This window comes from Poecile atricapillus, chromosome 8 (assembly GCF_030490865.1).
Source record: "Poecile atricapillus isolate bPoeAtr1 chromosome 8, bPoeAtr1.hap1, whole genome shotgun sequence".
NCBI lineage: Eukaryota > Metazoa > Chordata > Aves > Passeriformes > Paridae > Poecile > Poecile atricapillus.
This window is the reverse complement of record NC_081256.1, coordinates 11,064,573-11,089,999: the sequence shown is the minus strand read 5'-3', so window position 1 is coordinate 11,089,999 and position 25,427 is coordinate 11,064,573. Positions and strand designations below refer to the sequence as shown.

At 39.3% G+C, this 25,427-nt stretch overlaps 1 long non-coding RNA gene across 2 annotated transcripts in view; it reads left to right on the top strand.

The window, feature by feature from the left end:
• The first annotated feature begins 2,254 nt into the window (after positions 1 to 2,254).
• Positions 2,255 to 25,427, top strand: part of LOC131581583 (uncharacterized) — a 53,434-nt gene continuing 30,261 nt past the window's right edge. The window contains exons 1-2 of one of the 2 annotated variants that reach the window (XR_009278118.1): positions 2,255 to 2,289; positions 5,026 to 5,101. This is a non-coding gene — a long non-coding RNA (uncharacterized LOC131581583). The remainder of the gene's footprint in view (positions 2,290 to 5,025; positions 5,102 to 25,427) is intronic. The other variant, XR_009278119.1, reaches the window with a different exon arrangement.

The following is a 25,427-nucleotide window of genomic DNA, read 5'->3' as shown; positions in this document are numbered from 1 at the left end:
TCGCAGGTAAAACTAATATTAAGGCCCTTGGAAAGATATTTTCTTAATTTTTGCAGTGGCTATGACAGAGTATCCTGGCTTTATTATGTGCTAGAAGTGTTTATTACTGTCTATTAGTAGTTAATGATAATCAGCACAGGGTAGAAAAGCTATACAGATATTTTTTAATCCTTTCTCTGACTCATGATTTTTTATAAATCACTAGCAAATCAGAGAACTCTGTAACTTCAATGGAATTGCAGTTTAGTGGTTGATATAATCTTTCTATTATTAATTTGGTTAACTTAGTAAATACTTAATATTAGATATGAGGACATTTTGAAGTTATAATTTTAAGTGCAACAAATTATGGAAATATTTCTTTAAAAACATTTATTGCAAATAAGAAATTATCATTCAAATACTGTGAGGTGGCAGTGACCTCACACACTAAATAAAATAATGAAAAGTACTGGAGACACAAACATTAGTCATCTATAAAACTCTAACCACATTCACTTTTCAGCTTTTCATTGCATAGCCAAGAAGCATTAAGTGAACCATGAAGTATGTGAAAAAACTTGGCTGATAGGACAATTGTTTCATCCATCATCTAGTACAACTTCAATTCATTCTAGTAGTGCTCTGTCCTAGAAGAGTTCAGGCAACCTTCTGAATATGTATCAGCATCTTTTATTAAGTTTTAAAAATTCTAGTGAATTAGAACATGTAGAAATGCTGATAGTTCTAGGTTTTATTTCTTTTTCCTTTGCCTGTCTTAGGTAAAACCTAAATGATTCTCACTAGGATTTTCCTTAGGAGTTGAGTAGCTTTGAGTCAGACCTTATTCAAGATACCTAAAGCAAATACCCATGCTCACAAAACTTTATCAGGATATCTCATGTGCTGAACACGAATAATGTTGTTGTGGCCAATCTGCTTAGATATTTCTACAAGTCCTGACCAAAATTCTTTTCTTGACTTAGGAAAATACTATACATCATTTACTGCCTAAAATTGTATCAACCTTATATTCAATCAATGGTGGGAGTCCTGCTGGTGTCACTGGAAAAAGTGCAATATTTTTGTTGAAAGTTGCTTTAGGTGCCTCATGTCATTTGCTTTTAAGCCAGAAGTGTATCTGGAGACTCTGTTGCTCGAGGTAAAACATATTTCTTGGAGTTTACTCTTACAGAAGGCAGGGATGGACAAGCTTACATTTTTGAGTATACCAATCAAGATATCACTGGACAGAAATATTTGTTTCAATCTTTGTAGATTATTTACCTTCGGTAATGTGTAAAATAGTATATCCTTACAGATCCTGTTTACTGGAAATGGCCTTCACAGGAAGAGTGTGATCTTGTAACAAAACCCTCTGTTCCCTCTTTTTCTTTGCTCTCACATGGGGTGTAGCTGAATTTCCATAACAGCACCAATAAAGCTGCAGTGATATCTGGCAGTAGAGCTGTGGTGCTCCCTCCTTTCAGTTCAACCCCTGTTTTAAATGTACCACTGCTCTTGTATTTCTATCTCAGACTGCTTGGGCAAAGCAGGTTAGGAGTCATTCTTGTGAGAAACATATCCACACTGTCCAGGTGAAATGAGAGCATGATGCCCAAGGCCCAGAAGAATCAGACCCAAGCCCTGGTTCAGTGGTCCCCAGTTGTGTAGCTGCCACTGCACTGTCTTGGCACAAAAAGAGTTCAGAGCTTCTCCACTCTGCTTTTACACCAGCCAGCCAGAGGCTTCAGATTCACTAATGAGGAAATTCCTTGCCATGGGAAAGAATTGAAATAGTATTTGCAAATATTACTGCCAGTGTAGTTTTTCAAAGTACGTTTTAAAAAAAGAAAATTCAGTGATTATGTTCATTCAAAATCATGTTAAAGCATCAGTAAAAGATGAAGTGAAACTTTTAAAGCAACAAGGATTTTTATTTTTAGAATTAATACTTAGATGCTTTAAACTGGGCCTGCTACAGCTAAGTATTGCAAAGATCTGAACTGTGGTATTCTTATCAGATGAATATTTCCCACTGAGCTGAAATACCTTGCTCAGAATTCCTACGTGTCCATATTTTTCTAAGTCATATAACAAACCCCTTTGGAAAGTAGAGATGGATCTGCTGACAGCTGTGGAGTTGATTCTTCACAGCTGCTAATTATAGCATGACTGAGTTCTGCAATAGGGCATCACACAAAATATTTGTCTTATCTGGACAAGTCTGATAATGTTAAGAGGAGAAATTATTTTCTCCCCTGCTTATAATGGTCTGCAGATACCAGGAAAAAAGCAAACCTAGTGAGGGTAAGTGACTTCTTACATTTTTGAACATCTGCCTGAAGACCAGGGGTCCCTCAGATGATTTGCTGTCCTTTTGTAGTTCTGAGGAAACCTTACTCTTTCTTTCTCCTCAAAGAGCAGGGAAACTGGATGGGCATTAAACAGCAAGTCCTTCTGGTTTCAGAAGAGAATGGTTGAGCTGTAGAACTGCAGAATTTGTCTAACCATTGATTAACCCCATTAGAGTAAGTTGTTAATTTAGTGGGATACAAAAAATGCAGGAATATGCAGTGCTTTGTTCTAAATTGTTTTCAAAACAAAGGATTATTTGGGATTATGGCTATGGCTTGAGACTTCTTTCCCTTAGGCTTCAGGATTTAAAAGTTTGATTCAGGGTCTGGAAGTATCTTGGCAATGTTGATGCTGACTTTGGGATGAGCTGCTGTACCACAGCAGCTGTACTACAAGAAGAAAGTCACCTCTCTGTGGCCATGTACTGAGGCTGGCCCACAGAAGGGTATCTGTAAATCCAAACAGCCATTCATCTCAGGCTTCACATGCAGGAATGTGCTCTTGCACAGAAAGGTTTCATTTTGACTCTATTATGTTGAGATGCTATTGATTTCAGTGATGTTTCATCCAGTGCTCCTTTGCCTGTTATGTGCAGAATTCAGTTCTGATAGACATGGAAATACCCTGACCTGTAGGGCCTGACACACTTGGCTAAAGAACAGACAGAGAGAAGGTGAAACTTTTGAGACATAGCTAATAATGTCTGCACCTTTCTTCTCCCACTGAGATGTCCTTGAAGAGTCCAATGCAGCCTTGAATGGACTGGCAGAAATTTGTATAAACAAATGGATTTCTGGATTTGCCAGAAGGGTAGAAAGTTGTTTCATAGCTCATGACTTATGAAACATATGGAAAACACTACAAAATTTCAAGTGTGTATGGCCACACTCTCTATACAACAAGCCCTCTGAACCTCCTACCCTGCTGTGTTGGAAACTGAGAGCAATGCCAATCTTAAGGATTAGTTTTCAGCTACTGCCTCCTTTTGAGCCTCTGATAGCATGAGAACATGGGCATGATCAGAAAGCACTGAGGCTGGTATATTCATGTGTTCCCTGTAGGCACATCCTGTGCTGCACCTACTGCAATCCTGAGTTCTGCTCTAAAAAAGGCCTGGGTTTGTTAGAGATGCAAAGGTATTTATGGGTAAATCAGAACAGCCTCATCTCTGAAATACACAAGGATGTTTCTTAGTGAGCGAAACCCCTAAAAAGAATTGAAATAATCAATCTTCTCTAAAGTGCCATCACAGAATGCATTAGCTAGCAAAGACAGCAATGTCAGAAATAGTGACAGAAAATAGATAGCTTCAGAGAAATTGAAATGTGTTTAAGTTCTTTCAAGCAATAAGGGATTTGCTTTCAGCTCTGTGGGAAATACAAGCCTTGTTAAACATCAGATATGAACTGAAGCTACAGTAGAATCTGTTTGCATTTCTGTATTTGGGTTTCAAACAAAATTCCAAAGAATTTGTAGCTAGGGACTTCTATCAACTTGTTGTCAATGCATGACACCTATGTATAAACACAGGATCAGAAATAGAACTAAAAAATGAATTTAGGTTCTGCAGATTGACAAGATACCATGCATCATCCAAGTTACAATATTTATTTCTGTATGTTTTAAGTAGTAGCAGCAAAGGCAAGAGAATAAAAATTTGGATAACCCTCTTTAATAGCAGGCTAAGTTAAATTGAATTAAACTTGCAGTAGGCTGGTGAATATATCCAGGCAGCTACTGTGGCTCAGCCAATTTGCAGTAGCTTGAATTCCTTGCATCATCTGGCATGTATAACTTTTTTGTTTTGGGTAGCAGGAAGCTGTTGGCTGCACAAATCTCAGATATCTCAATTTTCACAAAAGAATAGTATTTCTGGACTCCTCTCTACAAAGATAGAATGAAATATTCCTTCATTGAGGTTTTGGTTAATAAAGATACAGCTGTAGAAGTAACACATATACTTTCAGCTTAAAAGGACCTAATTCTGCAAATCATGTTCTGTTAGGACTTTTCCAAGATAGCTCATTGACATTTCTTGTTGTGTTTTTCCACACAAACAATGCTACTCCAAATCTCAACCCTGTACTGCACAAAAGCTGTGCATTGAGCTGGCACCTCTTTCTTTTAAAAACATTTCTAATTTCATTTTTGGACTGTAAGGAACATTGCTGATATGAAAAACACCAGCTTCTCGAAATTCATTTCTCACCACAGCATAATGACTATAATCCCGTCATCATATTTATCATGTTTTAATTTGACCAGATATGTCAGTAGTTTAGAGGGTTTTGCACTAATAAATTGCTTTAGGTTAATGTGAAGTACCCCCAAATCATCGGAGATTTCATTGTGGAAAATGTTTTCCAAAGCTGCATATCCTAAATGGCTGCACTCCAGAGTCTGGAATTCCAATCTCATTTACCGTAAATGACTGGCAACCAGAAGATGTAGAAGTTTTTTTTTTAACATAATAGAATATAGGGCAAAGGGGGCTGATTTTTTAATTCCTATGTAATGCAGATGGGTTTATTCAAGAGATTAGCTGTAAATAAAGGAAATACTTGTCAGATAGTAATTGTGATAATGTGTATAATATTTGAAAGCAGTGCTGTGATTTTTGACATGTTGTCAAGTAGTGGATATAGAGCTCATTTTGTTGCTTCTGTGTCATTTGGCAATCCCTTTCAGGTGTGATTGCTCTGTGCTGGTCTGAAACCTCAAGTTACAGAAGCCCAGTGGGAAGAGAGAAAGAGTTAAATGGATGGTGAGTGCTTTTCAAAGCCCCACATATGGGCCCCTAATGGGAGTTATGTGGATGTGGGTGGGCTCTAACCTAGGAGTCTAATGTTCAGCTGGCAAATCCATGCTCATTATCCATGGTCCTCCCTACCCTAAGTCACCACCTGGGAATCAAGCTAGTGCCTAAACAAAGAAATTTGGAGTCTAAATATGGACTCTTGTTTTCAAAACTATGTATTGACTTAGATAACATCTGAATGGACTAATAGACACTGTTTAGCTCTACACACTTTCAGTATGCAATTAAAAATACAGTAGCTTCCATCCTAATTTTGGTAACTGACAGTTACAATTATGAACATTGAGAGGAATAATATTTTGCAAAAAAGAAGCTTTTCTTTATTGCTATGGGGGGAGTTATTTTTCCATCTGCTACATCCCGTAGCAGTCATTATTTCCCCCATTCATACAAAGGAACTCCTTCCAGTTTCCTCTAAAGAAAAGGTTTCTATTTTGAGGAGAAAGAGAAAAAGCAAAATAGAGCAGAGAACAAATGATGTCTCTAAATATTAATGAAGGACTTGTAGCAGATCTTGCCAAATACTGTGGACTAATCAGACTCTTGATGGGCCACATAGTTCCCGTTGCCACAAGTAGTAGACTAAGAAACTCTCATTCTATTTCTGTCTTTGCCATTGACTGGCTGGTGTAACCCTTGGCCAGACATTTCATTCCCTTGTGTTTTGTTTTCCCTGTTACACATAGCCTGTTTTGTCTGTTTGGTTTGTAAGCATGCCTGGACAAGGATTGTCCCTGGTGATGTTTGTATAATGCCAAGCTGACAGGGCTTCAGTCTTGGCTGGACCTTTGATGTGCTACCTGGGTATAAAATTATTATCATGTTAGTACAGTTAGCAGTTATCCCAGTTGGTGTTGCAGTGACAGTTTGCTTCTTTGACTCTTGGTATAGTGTCGATGAAATTAAGAGTGGGTCTCTGTGTATTCCCACAGCAGACATTTTTGAGCTATAGAAATAAAATAATCATAACAAAGAATTTGTTGGAGCTTTCTGTGCAATCCTGGCACCATTTGGGTTGTTGTAACAACTCCTCCTTTCTTTGGGCTGAATCAATTTTGGGATAGAGATTGTCATGCTTTGAATGGGAGCCACAGTCTCTGCAAGACATCAAGTGACTGTGGCAGGTCACATCCCTTGGGTAAACACCTCTTTTCAGAGCCATGGCACTTGCTGGCTCCCAGGGATATCAGGCTGGGTGTGCCCAGACACTGAATTTCCCTGGGCCTCACCCAGTTCCCCTCTGAGCACAAGAGGAATCCCCCTCCCTTTCCATAGGAATGCAAAGGGGGTGGAGATAAACGATGTCACACTGTTAGACTGGCTAAAGATAAGAGGTTTTTAGATCAAAGACACTCATGGCAATTTTATGAATACAAATAAAGTCAGAGGAATATTCCTAAAAAGACTATCAGTGTACTTGTGTTCTAAATAACTTTGTCAATATGCCTCTCAGCTCTTCAGACATTGCCCTACATGTGATTGCTTTCACAGAGCCTCTGAAACCAGCCCTGCTGGTACTCACTTGTACTGCTCCTGCTGTGCATTGTGGCAACCAAGCACAAGACCATCCTTTTGGGCTGTGATCAGGAGATGTTCTGTTCTGCCCTGACACATGAACAGGCAGATCTTTGCAGCCACTGTATTTTAAGGTGTGACTTTGAGGACTTTCAGACAGGGATGGGGATAAAACTTAACCCATAAATGCAAACCCCCAAAGCTGTGGTCCATGGGAGAAGCTGGCACTGTTCATAAATAAAAGATTGTGAGTGTGACTTTAGAGATTGGAGCAATGTCCGTGGTGTACTTTTCAACAAGGTGAGTGGTGAGCTGTGCTGGCTGTAGAAGAAGCAGTTTCACAGTACTCCTGCAATAGGAATAGCACTGGAGGGAAGAGTGTAACAGATAAGAAAAATTGCCTTTGTTTTTAAGTAAATCTCACTTTGATAAATATATTCTTGAGCAGCTCAGACCTTACATATGAAATAAATTATCATGATCAGTTTGGCATGTTCCAGCAAACAGGTACCATGCACTATTGATAAGAGCAGTTGTAATCTGGGGAGTAATGAGTCATGACTGAGTAAGATATTATTATGATCATCTCTTGGGAATATGTAAAATCAGGAAATTTGAGAAATGCTTCATTGTTCATACAAATAATGGCTTTTGCTAAATATGAGGCAATTCCTGTTGCTGAAATGTGTATTTATACTTGAAGTTTTTCCACAGCAGTGTGGAGAATTAAATCTCGTGGATTATATTGATTTAAATTATATGAATTTAGGTAAAAAATGTAGGCCTTTATTTGTTACATGAGGGTTTGAAACCTCTTGTAGCACCCCACGAAATCCAGCACCACTCATGACACTTTCCTCTTTAACTCGGGAGCGTGTGACTGCTGAGGACCAGAATCTGTGATCACCTGTTTGCTTATGATGATTTCAGTTTTGATTCTTTTTGGAGGTGTGTACAAAATGCCTCTTTTAGCTGGGATCACCATGTGTCCCATGTTTGTACAGCACCCAGAACACTTGTTTCATGGCTGGGCCACTGAGGAGCTTGTCCTATTCAAAAAAGAGGGTGCAGTAAAGAAAGAAATTGTTTTGTTATTGGATTTAGTGTGGCTTTCAGTGCAAACATCCACTAAGTAAAATCTGGGCAGATGTTTAGTTCTTTGCTCTTGCTATTAATTTCCAAATGTGCCAAAAACACCTGCTTAGGGCTTGACCTTGCAAGGTGCTGAGCATGTCTGGGAGCTCCAGATGTTGCTCAACACTGAACACAGGTTCTTTTCTCTTAAAAGAAACTGTTGAACAACTGACAGAGGCAGCTTGGTTGGAGTTCTCTGAAATGGCAAATGTTTTGGAAGAGACATAAATTACTGTTGGCTTTTGCAACAGTGGGTTCTTTGGAAACATTCCTCTTGAATAATATTAAAAGCAATTCCAACTACTGTAATTTAGCTCATCCCTATCATCAGCATCAATAAAAAAAACCAACATTTGCAGATTCCAGTCTCACCAGGATCTTTCCAAGAGCCGGCATACTCAGAGCCAAGTAACTTATAAACAATGACTATTGATCTCACCAAGTGTGTATGTTCTTGCTGGGTGTTTGTGTGCTGAGCTGGCACCAGAGGTGAAGAGCTTCAGTTGCTGCCATTATACTTGCATTGAATCACTACCAAAGTTGCAGTGGCAGATAAAATCATGCAGTGTCTGAGAGGTTACCCAGGTGTGATCTTCTGCTTCCTTGTGCTTTTTCTTTATTTAGAGCTTTGTTTATTACAGCTTGTTGATGTTGTTTCATTTCTGTGCAGTATGCAATACTCAGATGGCTGCAATCCCACTGCCTAATTAACAGCTAAATACCAAGAACATTCTGAATCAACCATTTTTCTGCATTGTTCTGTCATGTGACTGATTTCTCTTTGCAGACACACATTGCTTGCAGGTAGAGGGTGAACATCACTCAGTTGTCGGGGATAGTGGGAGATGTTAGAGAGGTTTATAAATACCCTTAAGATTTAAACAACCTTAAGATGTAAACTCAAAGTAATTTTCTCATTTTCTGAAAGCTGAAGCTTCTGTGAAGCTTAAGAATCTCTGTTCTCACTGGCAGAAGGCAACAAATGCATTTTTTACACTGAGTACCATTTGCTGTATTCAGTGATGGTGTGCAGGGCTTTAAACTTCTTGCAAGAGATTTGTTGCACTGTCTAAAACTGCTTGGCTATGTGTAAAAAACTTCACTGTACCCTTATTAGATTTCTCAAGTCTGGTAAACTTCTTCCTTAAAGACAGAACAAGGAGAAGGAACAACTTCTGCAACTATGGAGAAGGAAAAGAAAGGTACACAGCCTTTGTAATACCCATGTAATATGAATTCATCCTGCTTCAGAAGGGTAAAAAACTGCAAGTGAGAGGAGAGCAAATATGCTTGTTCTGGGCTTTTAAGTTGATATTTGTCCTTTTTGCATGTTTGCAGGATCACCATCTACATAATTGAATTGGCAAATGCATAAAGCTGTAGTCAAAGCCTTTGTTTTGTGTTGCACAATGAGATATTGTATTTCATTTCTCCTGTAAGATGCTTTATACTATTCCAGAGTGTCTTAGCCAGCCTTTTCTGGCTCAAAGCAAATACTTTTAATAACTGAGACTGACCAAAAGGATGTTGTCTTCTTCTGTAGTTTAGGCATGAGGTATGATAGCTCACTTTGTTCCTGTCAAAGAATGGATTTTTTCACTCCATTGGCAATGTGTTGAATTCTGGATCTTGTTATTCTGCTCTGCCTCTGCTGCCATTCACCAGGACAGAAAGATGAGAGGGAAGAGGAATTTTGCCTTTGAATGTTCTGCTGAAGTCACTCATTTTCATTGAGAGGCAAAAAATGTTTTGTCCTATTTGGAAATTAGCTCTGCAAATTGACTGACACATTGCTGGAAGAATAAATGGTAAAATACAGGGTTGTTTGTCTATATCTGACAATGTGGATTTCTTGTGAAAAATTGAAGTACTGGATAGCACCCAAATTTAAAATCTTGTGCTGGTTAAAAACTGAAGTGTTCTTAAAATCAGCTTCATCTGATTTTGGCTGTAGGCTGAAAGGGCTAGAAGTTCAGTCTCGTTCTGACAATCACTTGGTGAGATTGCAGCTCCTCACCTTTCTAGTGAAACCATCCTGTTCGATTAGGGCTTGATTATCTTTTCAAATCAGTTTTATCTGAGGAAAATACCACAGATTTCATCCAGTGGTTCACCCAGGGGAGTGTCCTAATTCTCCTCTTTTTCCTGCTCCTGCAGGCAGGTTTTGTATGAGTGGCTTTTAGGAGGGCCCACGCTGAGAGTCACTGCTGTAATTCACAGGCCTGGAGGATTTTGTCAATAGGTCCTGCTTTCCCTAAATACCTGTTGCACGGTGTATTCTGGGAGCAAAATGCTGAGAGCTGCTCCGTGCTGCCCTTCCTGCCCTGCCCTGCCCTGCCCTGCCCTGCCCTGCCCTGCCCTGCCCTGCCCTGCCCTCCCTGCCCTGCCCTCCCTGCCCTGCCCTGCCATGCTCTGCCAGGGGGCTGTGGCTGCCTCCTGCAGCACCAGGCCCTCACTGCAGGGCTGCCACTGCATCCCTGGCCTCCTGCCTTCTCATTCAGGACCTTGTTCCTTTGCATTCCGGCTGAAATGTCCTGAGCAATGTCTTTGGGAACATGGGGCTTGCAGTAGTCATGGCTTTTCACTTGAGGTTTGTTTTTTGGAATGTGTCTCCTCTGTGGCTAAAGATGTGATGGCAGCTGTGGGGACAGAGCAGAGCTGCACTAAACTGTCTGGGGGTGATGACAGGGATGTATTCCAGGACACACAGGGATCACTGGAATTCTGCTAACGTGGGACTCTGTTAGACCCTCAGCTACAGCTCTTGCACCTTGTCAGCTTCTGTGCTGTCATAGCTACAATGTGCCTGGGTTGGCTGGATGTGCTCCCGTTCTTGGGAGAACTACAGCACCTCAGGCCATCAGCTCACCTGGAGATGTGAGCTCTCACACCAGCAAGGTGGGTGCTCATGTGATCAGGGCAGCACACAGTACCTTTGGATAGGCTGCTGATTACCTAAATCCTATTATCAAGAAGGTTTAATAAAATTTTAAGACAGGTTTGATCCAATTCATTTTACTTGGGAGTAATGTAATATTGCCTTTTGGTAGCAATAGTAATTTTCATGTAACTGTTTGGGAATGATGGACTTGTCCTGATGGCAGGTGTCAACAATTCCAGGGGCACTTGCACTCCAAAGCCAAGCTTGGACTACACCCGTGAAGTTACTGAAAAAGTCTCAGATCCAGACATATCCCACAGAGGAAGTGCTTGAAGACTAGGATGTGAATATTCCAGTTCTGGCCTATTGAAATAAAATTCTGTAATAAATCCAGAGCAGGAGTTACTATATATTTTTTCAGATTCTGCCCAGACTGTATGCTTAGACTGCAGTGTGTCACTTTTCTAAATGGGAAGTCTATGATTCCACAATTTTGTCTGTGTAAGCCACCTCCATCTCCGTGCAACAGGATGGTGAGCTCTCTTTGGTGTGTTGATATGCACATATGGTACATAGACAGTTGGTGAATTCTAAAGGAATGACCTTCAGGACTGACATTCTTCTATATTTTCATGTTTTTGTCATGCTGTGGTGGGTTTGTTCATTCCTCTTTCATCTCCTCTGAGTGAAAAACTCTGCAGTCTTCCAGACAGTGTCTCTCTCTCTCTCTCTTTCTCTCACTCACTCAGACCATCTGTTCCCAGATTACAGATTTCTCTGCATGAGTACCAGGTAACAGACGTGACTTCGCCCAATAACTACAGCAAAAAAGGCTTTCACACACTCTCCACAATCTGTGAACATATGATCAGTCTAGGATAACATGTCGTGCCAAACACACACCAGAGACATTTATATGCAGTAACAGAATGAACCCTGAAATCAGGTACTTGGCAACCCCAAACCTGACGTTTCCTCTGTGTGTTTTGGAAAGAAGCCTCTGTGCCCACAAGAAAGTCTGTGTTCCTGCCCTGGTGCCTTTAACTCAGGGGTGGAAGAATAAAATCTTTCCCTCAGGTTTTGCTTAAAGGGAAGCTGGTAATATCTCACTGGCCCATGTCACTCTGAGGCTGGTGTGGGAATGAGGTCTCTGTTCTCTACTGGCAGATTCATAATGAGCATTTGCCAATTGATGGGAGACATCAGAAAGGATGCTTTTTATCATCTTCACTGGATTCTTGCTCATTTTGGGAGTAGGATATTGAGACAGACTATGATATCCTATGCATAGGTTTGTGTATGTAATAAATCTTCAATTGTATATCTGAGCTCTTATCCCCTCTCACACTGTCACATCAGCCCTCAAAGGACTCTAATGAGACTTAATATTATAGCAGGGTTTTTTTTTAACTTGAGGAAGTTGCTGCTCACTTCCTCAACTGCCATTAAGCACTTGCCTGAACCCTGTACTGCTCTTTTTAAAATTCATTTTCTATTATGGTTGAAAAGTTAGGAAACTGACTTGAAGCAGAAGGAACCATGTGTGGGTACCAAAGATAGATGAAGTACAAAGCAATGGTTTGTTGAGCTATCACATTATCTGTGGGCCAAGGTTAGTCTTTATCTCTGCTGCAGGGCATGTACTGCAACCGATTCCAACAAACTGGTAATATATTTATTTTTTGATAAGTAGATGTGTGTGTTAAATGTCTCATGTTAGTCTTGTCTACTCCAGTGACTTGAAATAAGAAAAAGATCTTAGACAAATTAGTACTCGAGAAAAACTGGCACAGAAGCTGGAAGAGAATTTGCTAGTAAATACTCCTTTTAAATGTCTTTTACAATATTATTTACTATCCCTTGTATTTCTGATGAGAAAAATAATCGGTCATCTGCTACAAAGTACTACATGAAAAAATACTTTCAGCAACTCAAGACCTGAGGGCAAAGATTTTTCCCAAAAGTGAGAGAACTTCAATAGATTGTATCTATGTGCACTAGCAACCACATAAACAAAATGATAAAATAATGTTTAGAGAGTTGGGATGTACATTATGTGTCTATTTATTATTAACCTGCCTCACAGAGCGCTGCCTGAGTCTTGTTTCCCAAGAGCCAACATCCAGTGTCACGGTTACAATATGAAAAACAAGAGTGCTAGAGCAGTATTTAAACAAGTCTCAGTAGGAAAAAGAATTCTTCCTTCTAAACATGGTGCAAACACAGGGCACAGAGATGCTGTGAGTGTCTGATGGGTGTGATCCAGGACAAAAGACAGTGAGTGTGTACAATTTGCAAGCTCCAAGTGTGTGAGCTATTGCTGTGTGCTTGCCTGGGACCCCATACTTGCTGCTCTATGGTTAATTGAGGGGCATGCTGCTCTTGGGATGAGCATGCATGTCTTCTGAATGTCTACAAATGAGTATACTCATTTAACAGAGGGCATCATTTGCTGTGCTGTTTTGTGTCTCAAATACACAAATCTAATGAGGTTTTGTTGGTGTAAAGGCTTCATTTTATATTCCATAGTGCAGGTGACTTTTACTGTATGGTATGTAAGTTACCAGCAAGCTCCCAGTGAAAATATGATCTTGGTCTGATGCTTGAGAGACACTTGCTACACTGAAACAGTTTCTCTTCTGTTTTCTCCCTGTTTGCTGAGATATTGGTTTTGTGCTGACAGTTCCTTTTGGGTCCCAAAGAGGATTTCAAACATATAGGAGAGCAGTAGGAGATGCAGTAGGGTGATTAAGTGGAGGGTGACCTGACATTTCCTCATGCTGTTATAATATTTTAGCCAGTCAGTACTGCTTGGGCTTCACTGAGGCACTGGAGAAGGATCCTCTCAGAGCTGGGCACACCTGGGCTGTGTCTGTGGGGCTGTGTGACAGTGTCAGTGCGTTGGGTGGGCAGGGCTGAGCCTGGGACACGGCAGTGCCCTGTCTCTCCTTGGGGTACACCAAAGGAAGGGCTTGCTCCACTTCCCTCTCTTCAAAGCAGGGATCATTTTCCCAGGGAGTTTGGAATTGTTTCTAGAGCCCAGGGGTAAAAGTGCAGTGTGTTTCTGGTACACAGCACAGGAAAACTTGTATATTCTGCCTTTTGGCTGAGGCAATTCCCTTGTACAGTCAGAGCAGCAAACAGCTGCTGAGCACAAAGACACACTCAAATATTTGAGAGTGAAATGTAGTTATAGACTAATACAAAAGAGAAGATTCTCACTGTAAACAAATCATTCATTGCTATTCTTTCCTGGAAGATTAGATCTCAATTTGGAAGAAATCTCCATTTATCCAAGGCACCCTCCTGTCTCTGCTTTGCAGAAAACAGGAAAAGCAGTTATTTCAGCTATGGAATGGTAATATCTTTGTCAGAAGAACTGCTATGTTCTGAAAATCAAACTGATCTGGGTGTGATTACCTCTGTGAAGAGATTTATGTTTTCAGTATTAGGCAGAAGGTGTTAAATAAGTGTTGACTCAGGCTTCTGCCTTTTCTCTCTAATTTCCCACATATTAATTCTTTACTTTGGGCAACTGCTTCCAAAACTTGGAACTAAATCTTCATTTTAATGTTCTTTTTTGTGCTGCTTTCACTGCTTTATCCACATCTTTCTGCTTTAATGCTACAATAGTGTGTGGGAGGATTAGTTACACCGATTAAAAAAATAAAAAATAGAGCAAGAATGAATTAATCTATAAGCCAGACACCTTCATTAAGCAAAGTAGGGAAAATAATATATATAATTAGCAAGAATTCTGCTTACTGTATGCTCTAATGTAATATATTAGCCATCTCATTATTTTAAAATATTAATTGCCTTGAAATTGGTAGCTACTGTTGTTAGTAGCCAATTAGGGCTACTCTTAAAAGAGAGCTATTTACTGATAATAATTAAATGTTAGAAAATTGGGGTACTTAGCCACATTTGCTTTCATACTTTTTGTTTATTCCTTTTTAGAATCTGTAATTTATGTTTCTCCCTTAAAACAGAAGGGCAAAGAGAGACAAACCCATGTTCTGTAAAAGGTGTTTACATTGGTAAAAAATGGAGCAAAAGACCTTTTCTTTTTTCTCCTTTTTGTTAATATGAGTGTCCAAACACTCAGTAAAACACGTGGTGCAGTGGAAGCCCATCTGTTTACTGCTCTCTGTAGTGCTCTTTGCATTGTACCTGTGCTCCACAGCAGCATGATTGATACCAGCACAGCCTCTGCCTTATTCCTGGAAGTATTTTTCTCATTTAATGTAAATGCTCTCAGAACAGAGATCACATTCCTGTTCACCAAGCTCCAGTTCTGCAAAATCTGTTCTCCTGATTCACTCAAAACTTTTGCATCCATTTCCTTCCATGTAATAAATAAATTGTTATTTATTATAAAATAATAAAAAATATATATTATGCTATTACATATAGCTTATTGCATGGTGGGGCAGGAAGGGCTAGAAAAAGCTAATTTTTTGGGGGCATTTACTTCTGCTTTCTATTTTTATATCTATAGCTACTTTCTCCTAGAGAAAGGGATATATAGAAATGCCTAACTGTGACTGAAGGCTCTGGCAGCCATGAAGGGTGTAAATAGTTTTCTTTTCTGCTGTCATAACTGGACACTTACAGAACCTGCAGAGAGGACAGTGGCAAATATTCCTTGAATAACAGAAATATGGGTTGTTCAGTCATTTTTTCCCTTGCTGGTATGCTTGTCCTGAGCAGCAGGATGTGACATCTCCCTGAAACAAGGATATGATGAATACAGGAAATTCAGCACTTCCCCAGTCCTCCATGTCAGTGGGATCCCAATTTAGTATCTAATATCTATAACTAGTCTGGCTGAGATTTCTAAGGAAACTTAGATATTTAGGGGCTACCAATGAGCTTTTAACCTTCTATAGGCATTTTTCAGCCCCTTCACTCTCATTTCCAGTGGCAGTCACTGTCACACAGTCAGCAGTGGCTCTCAGGGTCCCCAGGGAGCAAATCAGACTCAGAAGAACCCATCAGCAGCTGGTACTTCAGTGGCACAGTCTTGCCTTGGTTGAAATAAGTCCCATCTGTTAAACAAGCAGAGATGCTTCCACTTACATTTAGTCTGGCTGTGATCTATTGACTGTTACCTGATTATGACTAAAATGAAAAGGAAAACTTTTCATACCAGGGCAGACTTTGATGGAACATGAACCATGCTCTGCAAGTCTATCAGAGGTCTTTGAAGAGGTTGATAAGAAAGTGAGCCTTTGCTGCTTGTTATACTTGTATTTCTGAAAGGCTTTTCATGAAGTTCTGTGCCAAAGACTTTTAAGGAAAACTAAGAAAATATGTAATGGATCTCAGTGATGGAGTTCTGCATAATTTGTGCTGGGGTCTGTCCTGGTAAACACACCATAAACTGCTGGGGCAGGGAAGTGAACAGAGAGGTGAGACAGGGTGAGGATGACAGGAAATCAGCTATTCATAATATAAAGGCCACCTATTGGGAGGCACAGAAGTACGTCAGGAGACTGTGTGGACAAATGAAATTTAACATGCACAAGTCTAGACTGATGTCTGTGGGAAAAAGCAATCCTAAATTCACATACAAAATTATAGACTCTGATCTGACCCTTATGACTCAGGATCACAATCCTGGGATTATAATAGTTCTGTTGAAAATGTCTCAGTGCTGTGAGGTTGCCAAAATGTTAACCAAGTGTTAAGTGAGGAGAAAACTAGAGAGTAGCTCTGTGAATCAGTGTTCATCCACGTGCTGAAGAGTGTACATAATTCCAGTCCTTTCACCTCAAATGGAATGGAGTACAACTGGGACATGATCACAGAAGTCCAAGCAGGGTGGAATTACTTTCACTGTAAGAATAGTCTGTGGATGCTTGGGCTGTTCAGTTTAAAACTGTGACAGACCTACAAACTGATGAGGACAATGGGCAAAGTTGTCTCTTCTAAAGTAAAAGAACCGTGGAATGAAGGTTGTAGGAGCCAAGTTCAAAGGAAACCAAATGAAGTTTGGTTTCTTCATGCAGCAGGCAATAGATGTGTAACTTTTTCCAAAGGATGTGGGGGCTGCCCTAACTTCACATGAATTCAAGGAGAGACTACACAACCCTCTGGATGAGAAATTAAGTAAGAACTATTACATTGCAGAAACTGAAACCACTCAGAAAATCCCTGCAGCTAAGAAGAATTCTTCTGTGAGACAACCTGTGGGAACTGCCATACATGAAACCCCTCTTCCTGCTTTTCCCAGTTTAGTTCCTTGGAAACCTGGCTGGAGACAAACCCTGGGCTCAGTGGGCATTTGGTGTGATCCACTGTGGCTCTCAGTATTCTAACAGCACCAGTCTTGTGCCTTGGTGGTGTCAGGAGAGGCTTGGGCTGTAGAATGGCATTCTTTCTTTCCCATTATTACATGCTGTGATAGGTATCTGCTGTATAGCCAGCAGATGATCACCTGGTCCTTAGCTGACCAAACCTGCCTTGCCATAAAAAGCACAATTTTAAACTATTCTCTAAAAATGAGAGACCTCTGCTGTATTGGGCAAAGCTGCAGCAAGTAGCTGTAACAGTTGACAGACCTGTGAGAGTCTTATTAGATACCCCAGAACAAATAACAAAGTCTTTTCATACTGCCCATGAGAAAAAGCTATCAGAAACTGTGATTGTATTTCCTTCATTGTGAATTTATTTCTCGTATTTCATAGATAGACCAAAGCAGGATAGAAATCTGGCTTTTGCAGAAATCATGTTACAAAATAAGTTGCACAAAGCCATAGGAAGACGAGCTCTGATTGCTCATTCCTAATTTATAGCAATATGCTGCTATAGCAGAATGAAAATGTACCTTAATACAATTGTACTTTTAAAGCACAAATCCAAAGGAAGGACAGTGTGTAAACTGTACCAATGGTGCAGGAACTGTGCATGCAGTGATGCTGTTGGGGCTCAGGCAGATCAGCCCAGATGTGGCTGTGCATTAGCAGCAAATTAAAACTTGTTTTAGAATCCAGAATGTTAACTTGGTGTGAAATAACATGAAAAATACAGTTATTATGTTCAATTTCATCATTAATTCAGTTTGAAAGATTTAGGTTTGATGAGATAATACAGAATTCTTGTTTGTTAAATTCTCCCTTTTTAGTGGTTTAAAATCTCAACTTCAGCAATTTTAGTTATGCTGTAAATGTAAAGTCCATGGATAGAAATAAGGAAAGGCTTATGGTAAGACATACTGGTTTTTGGAAATGTTTGGAAAAAAAATGGACACTTGAATCGTAAAACCCCACCCATCAAATGGAATGAAAATATTTGAATTTCTAAGTGTGATTCCTTACATCTTGAAGACAGAAATGAAAATGTCCAAAACTTACCCAGTTGAAGAAACAAACAAACCCAGACAACAAAAAAGAATTAAATTATACAAAATAAAGAAAAGCAATTTGACTTATGCCACTCCAGTTGGAAAATGTCTGTCTTGAGGGAAGACATATCTGCCATGATACAAAATACATTATTAGAGGGGATGTTCTTTAAGAAAAGACAGAGGGAACTTCCATTAGGTTCTGATTGACATTGTGTTAGGAAAATTACAGGTTGCTGAGATATTTCATTGAAAATAATTATGCCACTTGAAACACTGATTGCTTGGCTAGCTTAAGATTGTTCAGCTTTTGAGACAGAAGAGGTGACTATAATCATTTGCGCTGAACCTATGAAGAAAATGGGCCATATCAATTCACAAAATTATTCAAGCCATAGGCTGAAGTGTGGCTTTTGGAAAAGTGCCCAGTCCTGAAAAGTAGAGTGTCTCAAAATAGCAATAAAATAATGTCTGGACAATATTTGACACTTATATTTGAGGAATCAAGGAGAGGCTAAAAGGTCTTCAAGAGGCCCAATCTATTGTTCTTGTGGTTTTGATTCTTCTTTTTTTAATGGTGGTGTTGGTTGGCTGTAGTTGATGTCAGTAAACTGTTAGCATAGAAGAAAAGTGCATAGAAGAAAATATTACAAGCATCTTCCCAAAGTTTTCTTACCCCATCCCTTCCACCAGTATTATCTGGAGTTGCCTTGGCCCTGGCTTTTACCTTTTCTTTGAAATCTGCTTCTTTGGTTTTTTTAAGTGCAGGGACCCACTGGAGAATGAACCTCAGACAATGCATCCCAAACCTGAAATCCATTGTAGGGAAAGCTGGGACTCCCACAAAGTTCATTCCTGTGCTTAATTCAGAAGTCAAGAATGGATTTGGCTAACTTGATAAACGAGTTAAGGAAACTGAAATAGCACAGAGCTCTTATGAAACACTTAAATAAAGGTTTACATAATTTCTCTAGAGATAGGGCTGAGGCAGGCACTGTATTCCTATGGTGTTTGTTTATGAAGTGCCTCAAGGGATAAAACTGTAAAAACAAATTATGAACTCCTTCCACCCATACCCAAATATCCATGTGAAAAGGTGCACCAATAATTACAGTTCCTTCTTCCTTATTATGGTATTTATCTTGTCTATTTTATTACTTCTTTCCCCATAAAGTTGAATTTGGATATTAGTCTCCTTTAGGAAAATAAATCCTGTAGTTGTTGTTATACCACCTCACAGGACAAATATGCAAATAAAGAGAAACCATCTGAAATGTCTTTGCTATACTCTGTGCTTTGTACTTTTGAGCAACAGGTAAAGATTTTTCTAGAGTTTGATTCTGTAATGGTCCATCTCCTGCTTTCCAGGCTTCTAAACTTGAGGATAACATTTAGGCTTGCTTCCTCTCTTTCTTGCCTTGCCCTAGCACCCACTGACTCACTTTGCAGCACCTGCTGGGAAACAGGGGTATTACTGTGCTAACAAAGTAGTAGGAGAAAGACTGAGTCCAAACTAAAAAACCCCAAAATTCTCCAAGCTACCTGTAGCAAATGAAACCAGTAATTTTTTACAGAACTAGGACAGTGGAAACCACAAAACATTTCAGTTCCCATTCAGCTCCAGCCCACAAACACACAGCTTAATGTGAGTTCTCAAGTGAATACAACTTACTAGAAGAAAATATGTCTTAGCTTTTGAGCTTTTGTCACAAAACTGAATTTCCCAAACCAATACAGGGAAGGAAATGCTGTTTGTAAAAATTCAGCACTTGCCATTTTTCAATTAAGAATTGACAGATCTTTTACCTACGTGTTTCTTACTCACTCCAAAGTCAGTCTTGTTTTGCTTTGTATTTCCAAAGACATTTAGAGAGGGAAATCAAATTAAACTTCTGCATGTTATACATCTAGAAACATCCCCCACACAGAGAAATGTAAGTCCTTCAGCTCACTCAAAAGTAAAAACCTTTCTGAAGACCTGATGCAGTGCTGTCTGCTGTGGTTCACTGAGGACGTGCTCCTAGGCATGGCCCTGTTACACCTCTGTCATTGTTAGCAATAATTACAGGTGAGCTGGGAGCTGTGTGTAGGGAGCAGTGGTGTTTGTGAGTCACACTTGAGAAATCAAGCACTGCATTTTTGCAGCTGTTTTCTAGATTTTGTTGGGAAGCAATGGTACAGCTTGCTGCATATTGTCCACCCACAGGTCACTGTGTAGCTGAAGGTGAATATTTAAGTGGGTTACATTTATTGTCACTTCATCCTGTGGCAGATGTTGCTGCAGTGAGAGGCTGTGAGGCCTTTCCTGGGGAGGGAGGGAAGGATGAACCTCTGCACAGGCTGCATCTGAGACAGAATGGTACTACCTGCTTCCAAAGGCATACCTTCTCCTGACATTTAAGACTGCTTAAGCCCATGTCCTAGTGCACTATTTATTACCTAAAATTATATTCTAAGTGGCTTTTAAGCCTGTCACCAGTCCTAAAATTACAAATTATCTTGGCACCTAGTGCATTGTTACAAAGTTTTGGTCTGTGAACAAAGCAAGCAGATTTCAAGTTAGCATCAAAGACACGTGATTTTGAGATACCAGTTTTTTCATGGTCCTGCTGATGCAATGGATCACATTTAGCCCGTGGAAGGATTAATATAGATATCATGTGACATCTCTGTGACCACTACTAAAGCACAGTGCTTTGTCATGCCATCCCTCACCCATTTGTCAACCATACCTAATTGATTAGGCTACTGTAACATTTTTATTCTACACGTGAATTTCCCTCCTCAGCAATCTCTCCCTCCCAAAATATACATTCATCATTAATTACAAAATCAATGGGAGAGATGGTCTGGACATATACAATTGATAGCTTCCCTCTTCAGATTAGCATAACCTCCCAATTCATTACGTGGAGTGAATAATACAGTTGCTGCCACCATGAAAACAGGCAGGTCACCTGCTGTAAATTTCTTAACAAAACCTGGTGTCATGAGCCTTTTCATTTGCTGAGTGTTTACTGTGTGTTTGGAGGAGTCTGTCTTCTTTCTGAGCCTCTCTCTTGGCAAAGAAACAATCATAAATTTAGACAAATAAATGCTTAAATGTTGAAACTCTGAGAAGTTCCATCTGAAAGCTCCAGTGCTTAAAGTGAATCTTGCAGAGTGCTGACACTGCAGCTGTGAATAAGATATTAAAAAAAGATGAAAGGATCAAAAAATTTGGTCCCTATAAACCCAGTGATGTTTCTTGCATGAGAAAGGTGATGGGAATTTAGGCCACAGTGTGCATACTTTCCTGTGTTTTAGCATATTAAAACATTGAAATCTCCCAGATTTTTTTTTTTTTTTTACTCTGTACTATATTTGGATTAGAGTCTTCCATTCCCCTTTTCTCAAAGAAAATATGCTTTCAGTCACATTTTCCAAAATAGCCTCTGTGGTCTTTTAGTAGCTACCCACTTATAACTTTACAAGTCAGGTCAATTATGAAATAGATGCAACATTTCCTGTAAGAGGCAGAAATGTAACTGACATTAAATAAGTATTCCTTTTATAGGAAAATAGAAAAATAACACCTTTTTTTTTTCAAGATGACAATTGAGGATCAGGTTCTGATATTGTTCTCCATGTTGTACCTTACTCCAGTAGCTTCACAACTGGACACCTTGGGGAATAAGGAGGTGGACAACAGACTTCTCCTGTCATTGCCAGGACACTGTAATCTTTATGCTGAGGAAAATTTATCAGAAGATATCTACATGAATTTTAAGAAAGATGGTATAGCCATTTAAGTAAAGGAATTGTATGCTTGCAATTCCCATAAACATTAACAGAGATTTTATTGGAGTTTTAGGGGGGAGTAAAACATCATTCCAAATTAATTAACTGCAAGAGAGCCATTCACCTCAGCAGGATTTGGACCAGGTTTCAAGTGATTTAGTGACTTTAATGGACACTATTCTAGGGAATAAAATGATGCCTTGTAATATTTAAATTGGAGTTATAAAACAAAAGGTAGAAAAGTGTAATCTGTAATAAATAAATTAGGTACAATACCTGAAGCAAGGCTAATACTATTATTTACAACAAAATCCAAGCCAGACTATGAATAAGAGTATTGATAATTGTCTTCCTTGTTATTAAATGGTAATGTAATTATCTGTGTGTTAGAGGTCAGTGGAATGTACAAATGGTTACAAACATGCCTTAAAGCAGACATGTCTTTATCTGGTTTGATGTGAACAGAAATTTATGATCTGATTTTATTAGCTCTTCTGGATTGTCCCTTGAACTAATTTTGCAAAACTCCCAATGTGATTGCCATCCACAGTTTTTATTTAGATCTCAGTGAGGAAAATTACTGTAATCTCTTGCTCTTCAGATGTACATTCTGAGTCAGATACTCCTTTCCCAAAAACTTTCCAATAGGATTCACTGGTGAAAATCCAATTGCAAAATCAAAGTTTTTGTCTATTAAAATAGTAACATCTTTCAGCACACAAAGTAAGGGCAGAGTGTATGTAATGATTGAAGCCATTCTTTTAGTGGTACTTCCCTGTCAAATATATATTTCTGTTATTTGTTTCAGTATTACTCTCATGTTCCAAATCATGGGGCTTTCCTGTATTTGTCAGCTCCTCAGTTGGCTGGCAGGCTTTCCTGCTGTTGTTTTCCAGTAACCAGAATTCCATGATATTACCAAAATCCTTGCCAGAACCCTTTGTATCACTTCACATAAATCTTGCTCAGCCTCCTGGGGGGCTCTGCAAGCCTCAGCAGCCGTGTGTGGCACCTTTCCTGCCTTACCCAAACTGGATATCCAGCTCTGTCAGTGCAGCAGCACATGGAAAAGATGGATGAACCCCATCTGATTATTTCTGCATTAATAAGGTTTTCTTGGCTAAATAGAGTCCTTTTTCATGTGAAAAAATCCCTTGCAGACTATTGGCATTTATAAGTGCATTTATGAAATTTTCTAAAAGCACATTACTGACTTGTGTGTGATGCATTGTTGCTACATTTTATTATATAAATATGTACTTAGGAGCCTTTATAAAATGCAGATTATTGACCCAGTCCTATAACTATTTACTCAAAGTTTTAAAACTCTAATTATTTGACCTGGCTGTAGGGCAATTCATTCTTAAAACAAAAAAATAAATAAAAACTGCCCGTGTAGTATAGCTGTATTGGGAATTAAATTAAAAAAAAAAAAAAGTTTAGAATTACCTCAAGAAGCTGTTAACAGTACTTTTGGAGTAATATTAAACTTCACACATTGTGTATTTCTCTTATAGGCTAATGGGTTGCAAAATTTTATGTTTAAAATATGAATTTCTTTTTTTCTTAATAATAGGAAGAAAAAAAAATTAAATATGTTTCAGTTCTAGAACTTGTTTTCTAAGTTTCAGCCCAGAGCAAAATTTTTATGCTTGAGTTACAAACCTCTGAAAATAGGGGTTTACAATGGAAACACTGACACCATTTTAACTATGGCAGCACTGGCAGAGCAGTGTAATATACACTAGAAATAGAAAGCAAGATTAGAGATGACATTTAGGACATGAGGCCTCTTCTCCAGGCTGTGGGAAAAATAACTGTGTTCTATTTTTTCCACAGCCTGAAAAAGGCCTCCTGGTCTAAGTGTCATCTCTAATCTTATTTCCCATTCGTATCGTGCATTTAACTAACTCCTTTTTTAATTATTATTGGCAGCAATTTGTTGCAGTTTTAAGTACAACCCATGTCCAAATCACAGCTTCCCTGGCTGGCACATGTCAAGGTGGTGGGGCGGGTACCGAGCAGACCGAGCGCTTTGCTGCTGTTTTGTGGGAAGGAAGCGCAGTGCCACAGCTGGCTCTGCTGGCCCTCCCAGCTGTGCCACAGCGCTGGCCACTCCTGCAAACTGCATTTCCTTAGGGCACAGTGAAGACTGACAGGTAAATACACTGACCCTGGGGTGTCTGCAGCAGGAACCAGGACATGCAGGTACTCAGGTGCAGTGACTTCCACCACCACCTCTGGAACAGGCCACATTTCCCACCACTATTTAGCCTTGATCCAGGGTCCTGAATACTCCAAAGTGAGAATGTCCTGAACACTAAGAAATAATTTGGTAAGACATAACTCTGGACTAGGCTGCCTTCACCATAAAGCTGTGTTAATATTGTCAGGAAGATCTGTGACCAGTGTGTCCCCCATGAAAGGAGGGACTCCAAAAGGTAGCTAAGCTCAAGGGATAAGTTTTAAATTTCTTCATGTTAAACCCTTTTTCCACACTTAGGCATCCTCTGACTCATAGCTGCTTCAGTTTCATATTCACTGCATTAAATGATAATTCCCTGTATACATTTATGGCCTTTTAATGCCTACTGTGCCACAGCATTGCTGTGCAGCGATCTTACAATCTCCAATCTCAGTGTGGGGTAAAAAGGAGCAATAAGGAAATGTCACTGCAGAACAAATGCAATTGTAATTACTTCTCGCTCCCACCCAGAAAAATGCCAGTAGGGGATCCATATCCTGAGGGTGATCAGACAGACAGAGTGCATCTATCCTGTCTATATTGCTTGAACAGTCAAGGTGGAAACTTATTCTACATTTGAACTGCATTTTCAGTACTCATCTGATCAATTCTTTTTATTGCTGTACTCACAGTAGACAAAGATACTGGCAGCTACTGCCCATTCTCCAAGAAATGTATCCTGCAAAGTAAATAATAGAGTCAAATTTATTGCTGAAGCAATTGCCTAGTGAAGGTGCTTCATTCCAGCACTGTGAAAGCTGGTATTAATGTAGGGATAAACACGACCTGTTCTGTGTGTACATGTAAGTAGGTGTATAATTTTGTTTGTAAGCACAGTGTCTTCTTGGCAGGTACTCTGCAGCCAGCAATTGCCAGCTGCTAAATGTTCAAAGAAACATGATGTGAATTGTTCTCCACATTGGGAGAGTGGCCAGGAAAATGCATTTAATATAATCAGTGGATCAAATTCTGACAGCAGAGATGTAGAAAAATTTGCTTACCTGTGAACATCTTCTGGATTTTAATTTTCAGAAAAAGCAGTTAATAATAACAAGTATTCTCTCTTCCACAAATGATGTATCATAAAGCTGGAAAAATTGAAATATGAATTATTTGGTAAAGTTGAGCTTTCATGCTCATTTTTCTAGGAGATTTTGACATTGTTATTGGCACAATACTTCATTCTACTTTGTGTTGTTTATAGATCCAGGAAAATGTCATATACTTTCTTTAATCCTTACAAAATATAAACACTCTTTTAAAAATGTTCTTTTCTGTGGTTAGATCTCTGACTAAACAGTACTTTTTGCACAAGCCAAATGCATGATATAGTCATTTGTCAAAAAGTAGCATGAAGATTTGAAATGCC